Source organism: Pelmatolapia mariae, linkage group LG3_W, assembly GCF_036321145.2.
Source record: "Pelmatolapia mariae isolate MD_Pm_ZW linkage group LG3_W, Pm_UMD_F_2, whole genome shotgun sequence".
Classification (NCBI taxonomy): domain Eukaryota; kingdom Metazoa; phylum Chordata; class Actinopteri; order Cichliformes; family Cichlidae; genus Pelmatolapia; species Pelmatolapia mariae.
In genome coordinates, this window is record NC_086229.1 from 34842525 (window position 1) to 34855919 (window position 13395).

At 43.0% G+C, this 13395-nt stretch overlaps 2 protein-coding genes and 1 long non-coding RNA gene across 3 annotated transcripts in view; 2 read left to right on the plus strand and 1 right to left on the minus strand.

The window, feature by feature from the left end:
- The window catches only part of LOC134622284 (NACHT, LRR and PYD domains-containing protein 12-like), a 1346881-nt gene that overhangs the window by 591401 nt on the left and 742085 nt on the right, over nucleotides 1-13395 (minus strand). The window lies entirely within an intron of this gene.
- LOC134624399 (uncharacterized) overlaps nucleotides 1-13395 on the plus strand; it is a 342378-nt gene that overhangs the window by 252436 nt on the left and 76547 nt on the right. The window lies entirely within an intron of this gene.
- Nucleotides 125-3160, plus strand: LOC134624430 (uncharacterized). Its single transcript, XR_010093537.1, has 3 exons — nucleotides 125-146; nucleotides 2849-2932; nucleotides 3056-3160. It is a non-coding gene; the product is annotated as an uncharacterized LOC134624430 (long non-coding RNA).

Consider the following 13395-nt stretch of genomic DNA (forward strand, 5'->3'; position numbering starts at 1 on the left):
ATGTGTTCTACTTTTCCCCAAATTTTAAGGATGGTCCGATGTATCCTTCATGTCCTACTATATCCCAGGATTCATTGCGGGTCATAGAGGAGATTTGTTTCTGATAAGGATGGTGGTTGAAGCAGGAGAGGAAAACACTTTCAAATGTAAGTATATGAAAATCTGGTTGTACAAAAGTTAAATTGCTGTAGCGGTAGTGTTGTTAAGCTTTGGGCATCTGCATAGACATGTTTCTTTTCTTTAAAATAACCGTAAACCAGCTTGTTGTCACAACTCGGCTGGAAGTCGTGTGGAGGTGAGAAGGGAGGATCCAAAAGCAGACAGTGGTGGAGATGCAAGTGGGTTTATTTACAGTGCACAAAAACCAAGGTGTGGGCAGGACCGAACAAAAACCTAAACTTGGAAAACTAATACAAAAAGGAGGACATGGAGCGAGGAGCAGAGAGACACAGAGAAACACGGAATAAAGTTGAATACACGGAAGGTTCACGGAGACACACAGACGACGCAACGAGGAGCACAAGCAGAGACGCAGTATAAATACACACAACAGGTAATCAGGAAGGGACACAGCTGGAACTAATGGACATAACGAGACACAAACCTACAAAGTAAAACAGGAAACACACAGACTGTTTTACACCACCAACTGGGGACACGACAGAACACAGAGGAGAGGCACAGGTAGGGATGAAAGAAACAACTCAAGCCCTAAGAACAATTACAAAACAGGAGAAACTGGAAAAATAATAACAATAAACTCAAAACGCTGGGTCATAGACCCAGGATCATGACACTTGTCCCGCGATTTTTCATGTAATGCCGCTTACATACAGCTAATTTTGATTTTTTCGAATTGTTGATATGTTATGGGTAACAAAGACCAAATGGCTTAATTTATTAAAACGAGGACAAAACGATCACGTCTTCACTGGGGTGAAGAATTGGGCCGCTATGGCGTGGATGTACAAGAATAAATCATTTTACACATCATATTCATGTGAGTACGGTCCTATTAACCCTCATGCTGTACAGCAGCGGCCCCCAACCTTTTTTGTGCCACAGACCGGTTTATGTCAGACACGGAGCGGCCTTTAAGGTATCACGGATGAATACAACCACATAAAATGATCCGACCAAGACAAAAACTGTGGTATTTTGTAAATAAAATAATAAACGTGACTGTACTGATTTGATTTGATTTGATTTGATTTGATATACCTTTATTAGTCCCACAAGGGGAAATTTCATAAGGCTGCCAGCCTATTGCACGCAATGGCGGCGCCATCTTACCCTCCGACCATACATACATTACACAAAAACATCACATGGGGAAGACAGGTCAGAGAGGTATAACAATGGAAAATACACCACATGAGGAAAGATAAGGAGAAAAAATAACTCCCCCCAGACTGAGCTCCAACAGGGAGATCGGTTTGAGAACAGAAAAAAACACCTCTGCACATAGCACATGAAAAAAACTCTTAATACACCAAAGAAACACATGACAAGCAACAGGGGTGAGTAAAGGGTGAGAGACAGCCGATGTAGACAGTACATCCGGGCCTGCAGCCTATGCGCTGGTCTCCTTGATCCACCGTCAGCATCGGAGGGGAATAAGCGTCGAAGGCGTTTGGAGGGGGGAGGGGGATGAGTGTAAATCTGCATGTGTATATGTCTGTGTGCATGTGTGTGTATGTGTCCAGAGTTCAGCTGAGACAGTGTCCTTCGCCCTGCCAGGCTAAGTAAACAGTCTTCCAGCCAACCCAGGTGGCCTTGCATAGAATGGGAAGAACAGTCACAACAGGGTGACCGTTATCAGGGTGTTGTTGTTCAGCTCCAGCCTTGAGACCGCAGCTGGCGCCGAAGGGATAGCCACATCAAGATGGTGGTTTTAACTTTAATGTGAACAACTCATATGAATTTCAAAGCTGTTCTAACGACACTGGTCTCTCAATCTCCCGTTGGAGAGCCGTGAGCTTCCTATGATGTTATCCAAACTTACGTTCCGTGATGTTGTCATTCTTGTGGTCAAAGAGCAGGTTCTGAGAACTCATGACCGCAGTGCGCTTCCCAAGATGTGATCCAATTTGCGCTCAAAGGTGTTATTTCGAGCGAGCCCCTCCAGATGTAATCCAGTTTGCACTCAGAGGTCTTGTTCTGAGTATTCACGGCAGCCGTAAGCTTCTCCAAGATCTTATCCGTGCTGCACTCAATGAGCCCATTTCGAGAAACTCACGCCTCGTCCCGTCGTTTCAATCCCAGCGGGCAGCCTTGTGGGGGTTTGAACAGCTGGTTCCGCTTCCTTAATTCTTCGATAAGCCAGGGCCAAGCCAGCTCCGATCAGCAAGAACCCTGTTATCATGGTTCCGAGTAGGTAGAAATCTTCAGCACTCAGGCTCACCCAAGCCCAGACTTCTCGTTGAGAAGGGGTGTCAATTGCATTCAGAGACCAGTTGATCAAATCCTGTGTGATTGTGTAATTTTATTAGCAGCATACTCCTGAAAATGCGCCAATATTGAGAGTAACATCCTCCTCTCTGCTGCTTAATGCTCTCTGGTCGCTATGGTAACGTGTAAATATTTCTTTCAAAATAAGACACACAACTACAACACAGGAAAGACTCAGGGAAACAGAGTTAACGATAAAACCCTGAAAACCATAAATTTCACAGCGGAGCCTTAACTCTCGTGGCCCGGTACCGAACGACTCACGGACCGCTGCTGTACAGAACCTGTGATGTCCACACAGTGTTCCTCTGGTGTGCTGCTGTGAAAACCTTTGGGTTTAGGGATTAACTTAGTTGCCATGGTTTCCTTTCTTCTCTTATTTGTTGCGTGTGATCAGGACAATTCTGGAGAAGATGGGCCTGCAGGGGAAAGTCACCCCCTTGCAGGCCAGAAGACATGAGATAACTTTAAAGAATACAAAGTACGTATGTGTGTTATCAAGAAGATAATTCTTAGGAACACAAGTTAATAAATGTGCAATTACTAAGAGTTGTTGTGGTGTTTTTATTTGCCTGCTGTCATTTTTGATTTCCTCTGCCTTTAGGATTGCAAGTATCCAGGCTCAGGAGAGGGGGTCAGTGGGAAGCCCACTGCTGCTACTTGGCCCTGGTTTGCCCTCATGGATGAGGTGATAGGACAGACGCCTTCCATTAAGCCTCTTGTCCTAATGTCCTCTCTCCCTGAGGACACTCCAGGGCCAAGCACAGCAGTGGGTGATCAAAACGACAGCGATGACGAAGCGGCTCAGCCACATACGACAGGGAGAAAGAGGAAAAGAGACAGGGATGATGAGCTGCTAGACCTTAGAGAGGACATGAGGCAGCAAAGAGAGGCTGAGGAGAGGAGAGCAGGGAGAGGATGGACAGACTGTTTTCACTGCTAGAAAGATTAGTTCCCAAATGAGTTATGTATTGGGAAATTTATTTATTTGAATATATTTGTTACATTGTTATATGTGTTGCATTAGTTTAAATGTTTTATGTTGTTAATAAATTGATTCAAACAAACAGTAATTGTCACTGAACTCAATTTGATTTACAGGCATTTGTAACACGTATGAATGTAACGCTAACTTTGAACAATATAACTTGGATATTTATTTGATAGCAATAAAGTAAATAACAATAACAATTAAACAAGAATATTTCACATACACAGTATGTAAAGATGGAAAAACAATATTTTCAGTTGTTCACACAGGATTAACCTGAGTGACCTGTTCCTGGACTGTTTCTTTAACAACTGTAATAGATTACAGGAAGTCTCTGGCAGTGTTACTGAATCTGCCGGAGTCTGCAACTGAGACCTGCGGTTTGTCTTTCTGATTGGCAAGTGGAGAATCACACAGGGTGGTCTGCAAAGAGAGCTTTAGGATGCTTCCTCCCACTGTCCACTGCATCGTCAATCCACAGGGTTTGCAGGGCTGGCTCACTCGTGGCTGCCACACCACTAAGATGTTTTCAGAAATCTGCAAGAAGGAGATGGTGGATGGCTATATTATTAGTATAATACTTGTAACACTGTAGCAGACAGCAGTTTGATAAAGTGCTATGTAAAAAAAACAAGCAAACAAAAGATTAGATTCTATAAGTTTCAAAAATATTTAGTTTATATATTTTATATGATACAGTACATGTGCAAGAATGACCGATGTTGTGCCAAAAAATGATCGTCTGCCAAAAAATGATTTCCGGTTTTTACCCTAAACTGATTGCTTGTATTTAACCTGCTATAAATAACTTGTTGGTCTATAATACATGAAACATTTGTCAAATGTATCCCTCATTAATTATATCAAGTGACCTTGAGCCACCAGCAACATTCCTGTAACAGGTAGAAGCTGCAATCAGCTTTTAGCAGCGACTTTTATATATGCTTTATTTATCCAGTTCACAAACAATCTTGTTGACATTAGAAATTTATTTTTTAAGAGTAATCTGGTCAAGAGGACAGCAGACAGCGCAACAGATACAGTGGGGCAAAAAAGTATTTAGTCAGCCACCGATTGTGCAAGTGCCCCCACCTAAAATGATGACAGAGGCCAGTAATTTGCACCAGAGGTACACGTCAACTGTGAGAGACAGAATGTGAAAAAAAATCCATGAATACACATGGTAGGATTTGTAAAGAATTTATCCGTAAATCAGGGTGGCAAATAAGTATTTGGTCACCTCAAAAATGGAAAATCCCTGGCTCCCACAGACCTGTAACGTCTTCTGTAAGATGCTTTTCTGTCCCCCACTCGTTACCTGTATGAATGGCACCTGTTCGAACTCATCATCTGTATAAAAGACACCTGTCCACAGCCTCAAACAGTCAGACTCCAAACTCCGCCATGGCCAAGACCAAAGAGCTCTCGAAGGACACCAGGAAAAGTATTGTAGACCTGCACCAGGCTGGGAAGAGTGAATCTACAATAGGCAAGCAGCTTGGTGTGAAAAAATCAACTGTGGGAGCAATCATCAGAAAATGGAAGACTTACAAGACCACTGATAATCTCCCACGATCTGGGGCTCCACGCAAGATCTCATCCCGTGGGGTCAAAATGATCATGAGAACGGTGAGCAAAGATCCCAGAACCACACAGGGGGACCTGGTGAATGACCTGCAGAGAGCTGGGACCAAAGTAACAAAGGTCACCATCAGTAACACACTAAAACGGCAGGGAATCAGATCCCGCAGTGCCAGACGTGTTCCGCTACTGAAGCCAGTGCATGTCCAGGCCCGTCTGAAGTTTGCCAGAGAGCACATGGATGATACAGCAGAGGATTGGGAGAATGTCATGTGGTCAGATGAAACCAAAGTAGAACTTTTTGGTATAAACTCAACTCTTCGTGTTTGGAGGACGAAGAATACTGAGTTGCATCCCAAGAACACCATACCTACTGTGAAGCATGGGGGTGGAAACATCATGCTATGGGGCTGTTTTTCTGCCAAGGGGACAGGACGACTGATCCGTGTTAAGGACAGAATGAATGGGGCCATGTATCGTGAGATTTTGAGCCAAAACCTCCTTCCATCAGTGAGAACTTTGAAGATGAAACGCGGCTGGGTCTTCCAACATGACAATGATCCAAAACACACCGCCCGGGCAACAAAGGAGTGGCTCCGTAAGAAGCATTTGAAAGTCCTGGAGTGGCCTAGCCAGTCTCCAGACCTCAACCCCATAGAAAATCTGTGGCGGGAGTTGAAAGTCCGTGTTGCTCGGCGACAGCCCCAAAACATCACTGCTCTGGAGAAGATCTGCATGGAGGAATGGGCCAAAATACCAGCTACTGTGTGTGCAAACCTGGTAAAGACCTATAGTAAACGTTTGGCCTCTGTTATTGCCAACAAAGGTTATGTTACAAAGTATTGAGTTGTATTTTTGTTATTGACCAAATACTTATTTGCCACCCTGATTTACGAATACATTCTTTACAAATCCTACCATGTGTATTCATGGATTTTTTTTTCACATTCTGTCTCTCACAGTTGACGTGTACCTCTGGTGGAAATTACTGGCCTCTGTCATCATTTTAGGTGGGGGGGCTTGTACAATCGGTGGCTGACTAAATACTTTTTTGCCCCACTGTATACCAATTGTAGCTACATTATAACCAGAGTTATAAAGATACTTGAACAACAATAATAACAACGGCAATAATTCAATTATCCGTGTAATTAGCTAAGTAATTCCTAAATGCGTGTAGATTAAAGGAAATTATTTTACCTGGATATGGTTTTGTACCTTACCACAGTTAAGGTACAAAATGTGCGGCCGACAACGATAAGGTTTTTCTAGCTCCTAGAGAAATAAAATTGTCCAAACAACGGAGCAACATTTCTGGGGCCATATTAAAGTTTTCGCGCTATGGCGCTAGTAACCGGAAAAAACACGCAAGTAAGGGCGGAGTTGAAGGCTAGGAGGCTGTCCACAGCCCGTATGTTATGTTGGATAGTTATTGTTTGTTCAATAAAGTTTCTATGGAGAAAAAAAGGGGGGCTGTCCACAGCCGCTCACTTCCTGACTTCGCGTCCATCTAAGGACACTACCTTGTGTCGTAGGTAGGTAGTGTCCTTATGAGCATCCTTCCCCTGAATTCGGACACAGCCTGTATCCCAATTCAGGGGCTGTGTCCCAATTGACTATGTGCACTTTAGCATATGCTACTTCCGGTGCAAAAACTCCTGTGGGGAGCTTTGTTTCCGGTGTCCTATTCGCGCCTTGTTTACGGTCCAAAATAAGTTAAGCAAATGAATGAATCAAGCGGCGATTTACATTTCTATAGATGTCTTGGGCATTTACGCAATATATCTGTAAATGATGTTCATGGACTTGTCGATATTTTCCCCCACGCCTCAGAGCAAAAGAGAAAAGCGATTCAAATGTTATATTTCTTAGCTGTCCCTCGTTTATTGCGGGTGTTATGTTCTAAAAATAACCAGCGATAGGTGAAATCCAGTAGCCAATTTTATTTTTTGATGCATGGACATCGTGGACATCCAGTACTGCACTTCAGAGTCACACTGCTAGCAATCGATGCAGCGATTCTGTACTGTACAGGAGAGACGTCACGGAGGAGATCGTCTGCAGCGATCAGGACGCAGGACACAATGTGACATAAAAATAAGCATGAAAACATGCACTAAAAAATCCGCAAAACAGCGAGGTGAAATCTGAACCACGTTATAACGAGGGACCACTGTAATTTTGAAGGTAAGTCACAACACACCCTTCATACATACTAATGTATAGAAACCCTCACCAGCAATCGTTCATTTTTTGGGTGGCTTTTGTCACGGTATGTTAACATGCTGTGTAGGTGTGGACATAACGGGAAACATCTGTGACTGTTGTTCATCTGTAGTTTGAATGCTGAACATTTGCCTGTTTAAATCATAAGACCAGTCACTATACAGAGATGTGCTTCTGATTGTGGACGATGTGTCTTATGCTGCAGTGATGCAGTTCTGCTTGTGTTGAGTGATGCAAACAACCGATCGATCTAAACTCTTTAAACGTCAATCACGTGGTTACCGGCTACCGGCGAAAATAATGGAGGAAATCGGGACGGTAAGCCAATTTCTGTCTTAGCGCATTTGCGCCGCTGTGTGTTTTTGTGGTCTTCTTTTGCGGCTAATTCAGTGAATTTTGGTCCGATCGTGGTGGTGTGTGGAGTCAGTGATAGCTCTGGGAGCTAACCAGCCTGTCTATAACCGGTTACATGAAGTCTGAATAATTTCTGGTTCGGTTTTGTTTGTTTAGCGGACTTCTGCGCATTTACGAAACTGCTTGTTTAATCGCGGCTTATTTTCGGTGTGTTTGGTGGTTGTAGAAATGGTTTATATTACATTTTAGCTGAGATTCTGAGGTTTCTGTGGATACCACACATGTCTGGACTTATATTTCTCAACCCGCGTTATAACCAATTAAACGTAATCTCCTCCTTTTTGCCCCGGTATCGGGGGTGTGGGGCTTAAGGGGTTAAACGTATCATTAGATTTTTTTGTGACACAACAGTGGTGAGTGTTCCCACCTTCTGCTCTTTGGAACTTAACGCAATCTTTCCGTTTTCGAGTTTTGTACATGATTTTGGAGTATATCTTTGCAGTAGCGATTTACCGCAAAGTAAAGCTACCGGAAATGTACAACCCCACATCCGGCCCCAAACCAGGAAGTTAGCATTTTCTCGTGCACATAGTCAATTCAGGGTATGCATGCTTGAAGTATGCACACTATGCGTACTACATATGGTGCATACTACAAGTACGGAAAGTGTGGAAGTGAGAGGCTTGTGAAATGGGAAGGTCTAGCCTTTGTCGCGTTGTTGCCTAGCAACTATGATACTAACCGCGAGAAACTTTTCATACAGCTTTGTTTGACAGAAATGAAGAAAAAAATGTTCTGTTGGTCATTCATTTTTGTCATGACATCACTTTGATTAGTTGAGACCACAGGACTGTAAAACATGATAGTTGGGCTTCATTTCTGTATATATATATATATATATATATATATATATATATATATATATATATATATATATATATATATGTATATATACATACATATATATTACATTTGGTTCAATGCTTACATATTTGTGTAAAAAGGAAAATGTACAAGCTGTGATAACTGTTTCTGATAGAATGAAGAGTAGACTGATATATGAAATATTCCTTTATTGGGTGAGAAAATCAGACCATGTCATAACTGCTGACTTCTGCTAAATGAGTCAAACTGGGCAGAAAGTATACAAACACATAACATCCTTTTAGAATATGATGTAACACTATAGATCAACTTAGCTCAGAATATATAAAGCATATAAACAATTACAGCAATATGATGCAACAAACACAGCAGTACTACTAATCCAAAATACTCAAAGCTTCATAGAACTGAAACAAACATTTATTTTTAGCTCCATTCTGCTGCTGATACATACTTTAGGTTTCTGAATATGAAACTTGTTGCTGCCTTTCATAGTGTGTAACTTGAAGGCCCTGAGTACATTCTCCCACACTGAAAACACTGGAATGATAACATTATTTGAACATTACCTAATAAGACTGATTCAGGACAGACAATTAGTTATGTTAAACTTTTCTAGCAGTCCTTCACAAACAGGGAACAGTCTGTCTATTCTCTCCATCTGTCAGCTGCTGCTGGCTCTTCCTCCTCCTCTTCCTCACACACTGCTGAGTTTGTCCTGGTGGATCATCAGGGGTGCAAAGCCTCACAGATGATGTGCAGCAGTGGGTCCCTCAGTCTGTCCTCACTCTGGACACTTGCAGTCGTCACACATGGAAATCAAATGTGTGATAAGCTGCAGGATTCAAACACAAGTGTAACTTCTAAATACATGTTCATACTTTTATTCCACAATCAGAGAGAAAGAAACAGAGAGAGAGTGCAGGACAGACAGACAGGTGACAGTCTCAGGTGTACACACTGCTACAAAACAGCACAAGAGAAGGAGGATTTAGTGTTTGTGTTATTACGAGTGCTAAACAAGAAGAGTTCCAGATGGTCCAGTGGACACATGTGTGACTCCTGTGATTAAAGCATCTTTCTTTCAGCTTAACGAGTGAACCGTCAGCTCATTCAAACACACGTTAAAGTCCGTTTGGCTCGACACCACCGAACAGAGGCAGCAACATAGCTAACATTAACAGTGCAGTGAATCATGCTTGTGCCGTGATATTCAGGACTGCAAACCGAGCAGCATCACTGACTTTCAGCTTGATGTGTTTGTGGATATATGACTGACTTTAATTATCCATAAAATCATCACATTCTCTGTCAGATTAAGGTCAGCTATATATATATATATATATATATATATATATATATAGAAGTAGAGGCTTTAAAACCAAGTTACCGCTGAAAGTACAAACATCGCTAGTCACATAACTTTGCCGACATGTGGCCAACAGTAATGTTTTAATGTTCTTAAACATTCACACATAAATAAGTGACATCATATTCAGTACTTACTTCTGACAGTTCACTCTTCAGCCGCTCCCTTCTGCCGTATTTTGCGGCAAAATTATCCACACCCACTGCTGCGCTTATGGATTGTGGGATATATGGGACCACGAAGCGTGCACCGGACCACGCTTGATATTTGGGGAAATCGACGGCGCATTTGGAGTATGTATTTGAAGTACACTTTGAATTGGTGTCATAGCCCGGAGGCCCGTGGCGTGGAATGGACTCAGGCGCAGAACCAAAGACCGGAAGCTCGAAGTGATTTGCGAAAACAAAAACTTTATTTACACGTGTTCTTAACATAAATATTCAAGACCGAAAACAAGATTAAACTTGGTGCAAAAACGTGGTGTCTGTGAGGTGCGGGGCTAGGGCAAGCATGGAATAGTCAGGTCACTAAACTGCTGGGATTGGAGTGGGGCTGGTGGAATCTATCGCAGACCAGGGAACTGAAACGTAGGAGAGGAAAATCAGAACTGTCCAAAGAGTTGGGAGTGTTTCTCCATTTGATAAGCTGAGATGGCTTACGTGTCCGCAGGCGGGGATTAGCTGGAGGTGGGGGCAAGGCGAGGTCCAGGTGAGTGCTGAGTCCAATGCAGGGAGGCAGGCAGGTGTGAAAAGCAGTTTGTTTGAAAAGGATTGAGCAGCAGCTGACCGGAATCCAGGAGTGAGGCTATGGCAGGGTTTGGAATGAGGAGTCCAGGTACCAACTAGGAGACAGGAAGAGAGAGGTAAGTATACACACTGATAAATACACAGGAACATGAGGCTGTGAACTAACTGGGGTTAGCAGACGATCTGGCGAAGACTCATAGTGTGTGCTGCTCCTAAATACTGCCAGAATAATTGCCTGCAGCTGAGGAACGGGGAAGAGCAGGAAGGGCTCCACCCAGAGGAGGAGAGCTGATGCCGTGGAAAATTACTCAGGCCCGCCCAGACCATGACAATTGGGACAGCCGTCGTCGCGTGGCGGTGACGTATTCGCACTTGAAATGCGTACTTCAAGCGTGCATACCCTGAATTGGGACACAGCCCATGTGTCACTTTGAGATCAAACGTGGACACAGCTTCAGTTACACAATATCAAATATCTACATATAGAAATAAAATCACTGTGCAGGTCAAATCAATAAATACAATAAAGAAAGAAATCAGACGTTGTATAAGTGAAAAGTCTGAGTTCAGCTCGTCGGCTCACAGAAACACTGACTTCCTTTTATTAATGAGGCGGCTGTGGGAACAGGTAGGAGCAGAGGTGGGTAGTAACGAGCTACATTTACTCCGTTACATTTACTTGAGTAAGTTTTTGAAAAAAAATGTACTTTTTAAGTACCTTTTTTGCACGATACTTTTTACTTTTACTTGAGTACATTTATGAAGAAGAAACGGTACTTTTACTCTGCTACATTTGCAAAATTCGACTCGTTACTTTAAAAAAAACATAGTTTTAACACATTAGATAACGTGCCGTCAGTGGAGTTTCCGGTAACTTTTTTACCAATGAGATGTGGCCATACAGTCACGTGAGCAGTTTGAAACCGTGGCGGGCGGAGCGGCCCAAGCGTTTCAAAGTAGCGGACACACGGAAAGAAGAAATATGATGGCAGAGTCTACGCTAGAGCTGAAGAGGATGAACACCTTTGGCCTCACATACAAAGAATGTTTCGCTTAAAAGCAGCACAAAAGAACAGCTGTGTCTGCAGTGTCGGTGTCTTCAGGGAGAGCCAAAACAAACCAACTTCTCAGCGTGAAACAAATCAGCTCGTAACCTGATGAAACGGTAAGTTTTCTCTAAATATCTTTTTAGCTGTGGTTAGCTGGATTTCAGACTAATGTTACAGCAGCTGTGTCGAGCTCGAGCTGCGAGTCATATTTCCGGCGCTACGTTGTAGTGAGATAAGTTTGTGGGTGTTTTGTGCAGCTTCAGCTGTCCTTTTAACTGCTCGCTGGTTAGCTAGCGTGAGCTATAAGCTAACAGCTAGCCTGGTTAATGACGCTAGAGTTCCACGAACATGCAAACAGCTCGTCTCTACTGCTTTAACTGTTAAACAGAAGGCAATACTGCGGGTGACAGGGTTTATTATGTGAAACAGCAGCTTGTTTAAACAGTCTGCATTAAGCTGGGCAAACACTGTGGGAGTTTTTTCAGTCACGTTATTCCGCTCCTGCTCAAACTGCACAATAAAATCGCAGAGGTTAGAAGTTCATAGGTCACGATGCAGGTCTCACACTATACGGCCTGACTGTGCGTCCATAACGTGAAGCTTATCATACAAAATCTGTCCCTCGCTCTACCTCTCTGTCTTTCACTCACACAGGCACACACACCATCAACTTTGCTAAATTACTAATGAAAAACATGGACCAGGCAGCTGTGATTGAGCAGCAATGTCCATCCAGCTCTTCATGGTTGTTGTAGTCGTGATAATTTTGTGAGGCCACACTGAAAAGCCTCGGATACGGAAGCGTAGAGCTGCCACCGGGGCAAAAGAAAAATAGAGCTATGTCACGTTATAACGTGAAAAGTATGTTTTTCTAACAATATACTGTTCATGTTTGAACAATATAATATCACGTTATTACAATATACATAAGTATCACGTTCGTAGAATATAAATAGTATATTGTTCGAACGTGAAAGGTATATTGTTAGAACAATAAACTGTTTACGTTATAACGTGATATAGCTCTATTTTTCTTTTGCCCCGGTGGCAGCTCTACGCTTACGTACCCGGATGAGCTTGCCTCTTCCTCCAAGTTGTGCCTCCATCTCTTGTGTCCAGATCACACGCTGCGCTGCCGTGCCGCTCCACCTTTTCTTTCATTTCTGTGTTTGTGCTGCGCAGTGTGAGAGGCGACAGGATTTCAAACTGGTTTGATTATCATGCGACCATACGATTGATGATTGGGAGCTGGTCGTGAGGCGTTAACTGCTTTTCGTTACCCCATGTATACTACACGATGCACACACGATTAAGGCAAAACACGGCCGATCCCCAAAACGGTTGCGCGATTGAAAAATCATCTCAAAATGGGCCAAAAATCGCACAGTGTATGGCCAGCTTTTGGAGGCTTCCTCCAAACAAACATCTGCAGCTTGGAAGTGCATACAGCACTATAATGACCAGACCTAATTCTTTTGAAAACCTTACATCTTTCCACAGGTCTCCACTTCATCAGACATCACCTGGGTGAGGCCAGCACAAACAGCGGCCTATTCGATGAAGATGATGGATCCATGGGGTCAGGAAAGCCAGTAGCAGAGGAACTGGAGAGGTACCTTTCATGTCCATTCACTGGAGGTGTGGATGTATTGCATGGCTTTCCTCACATCAAGAAGCTGTTAATCAAAGTTAATACAGCTCTTCCTGCATCTGCAGCCTGTGAGAGACTTTTTAGTCATGCAG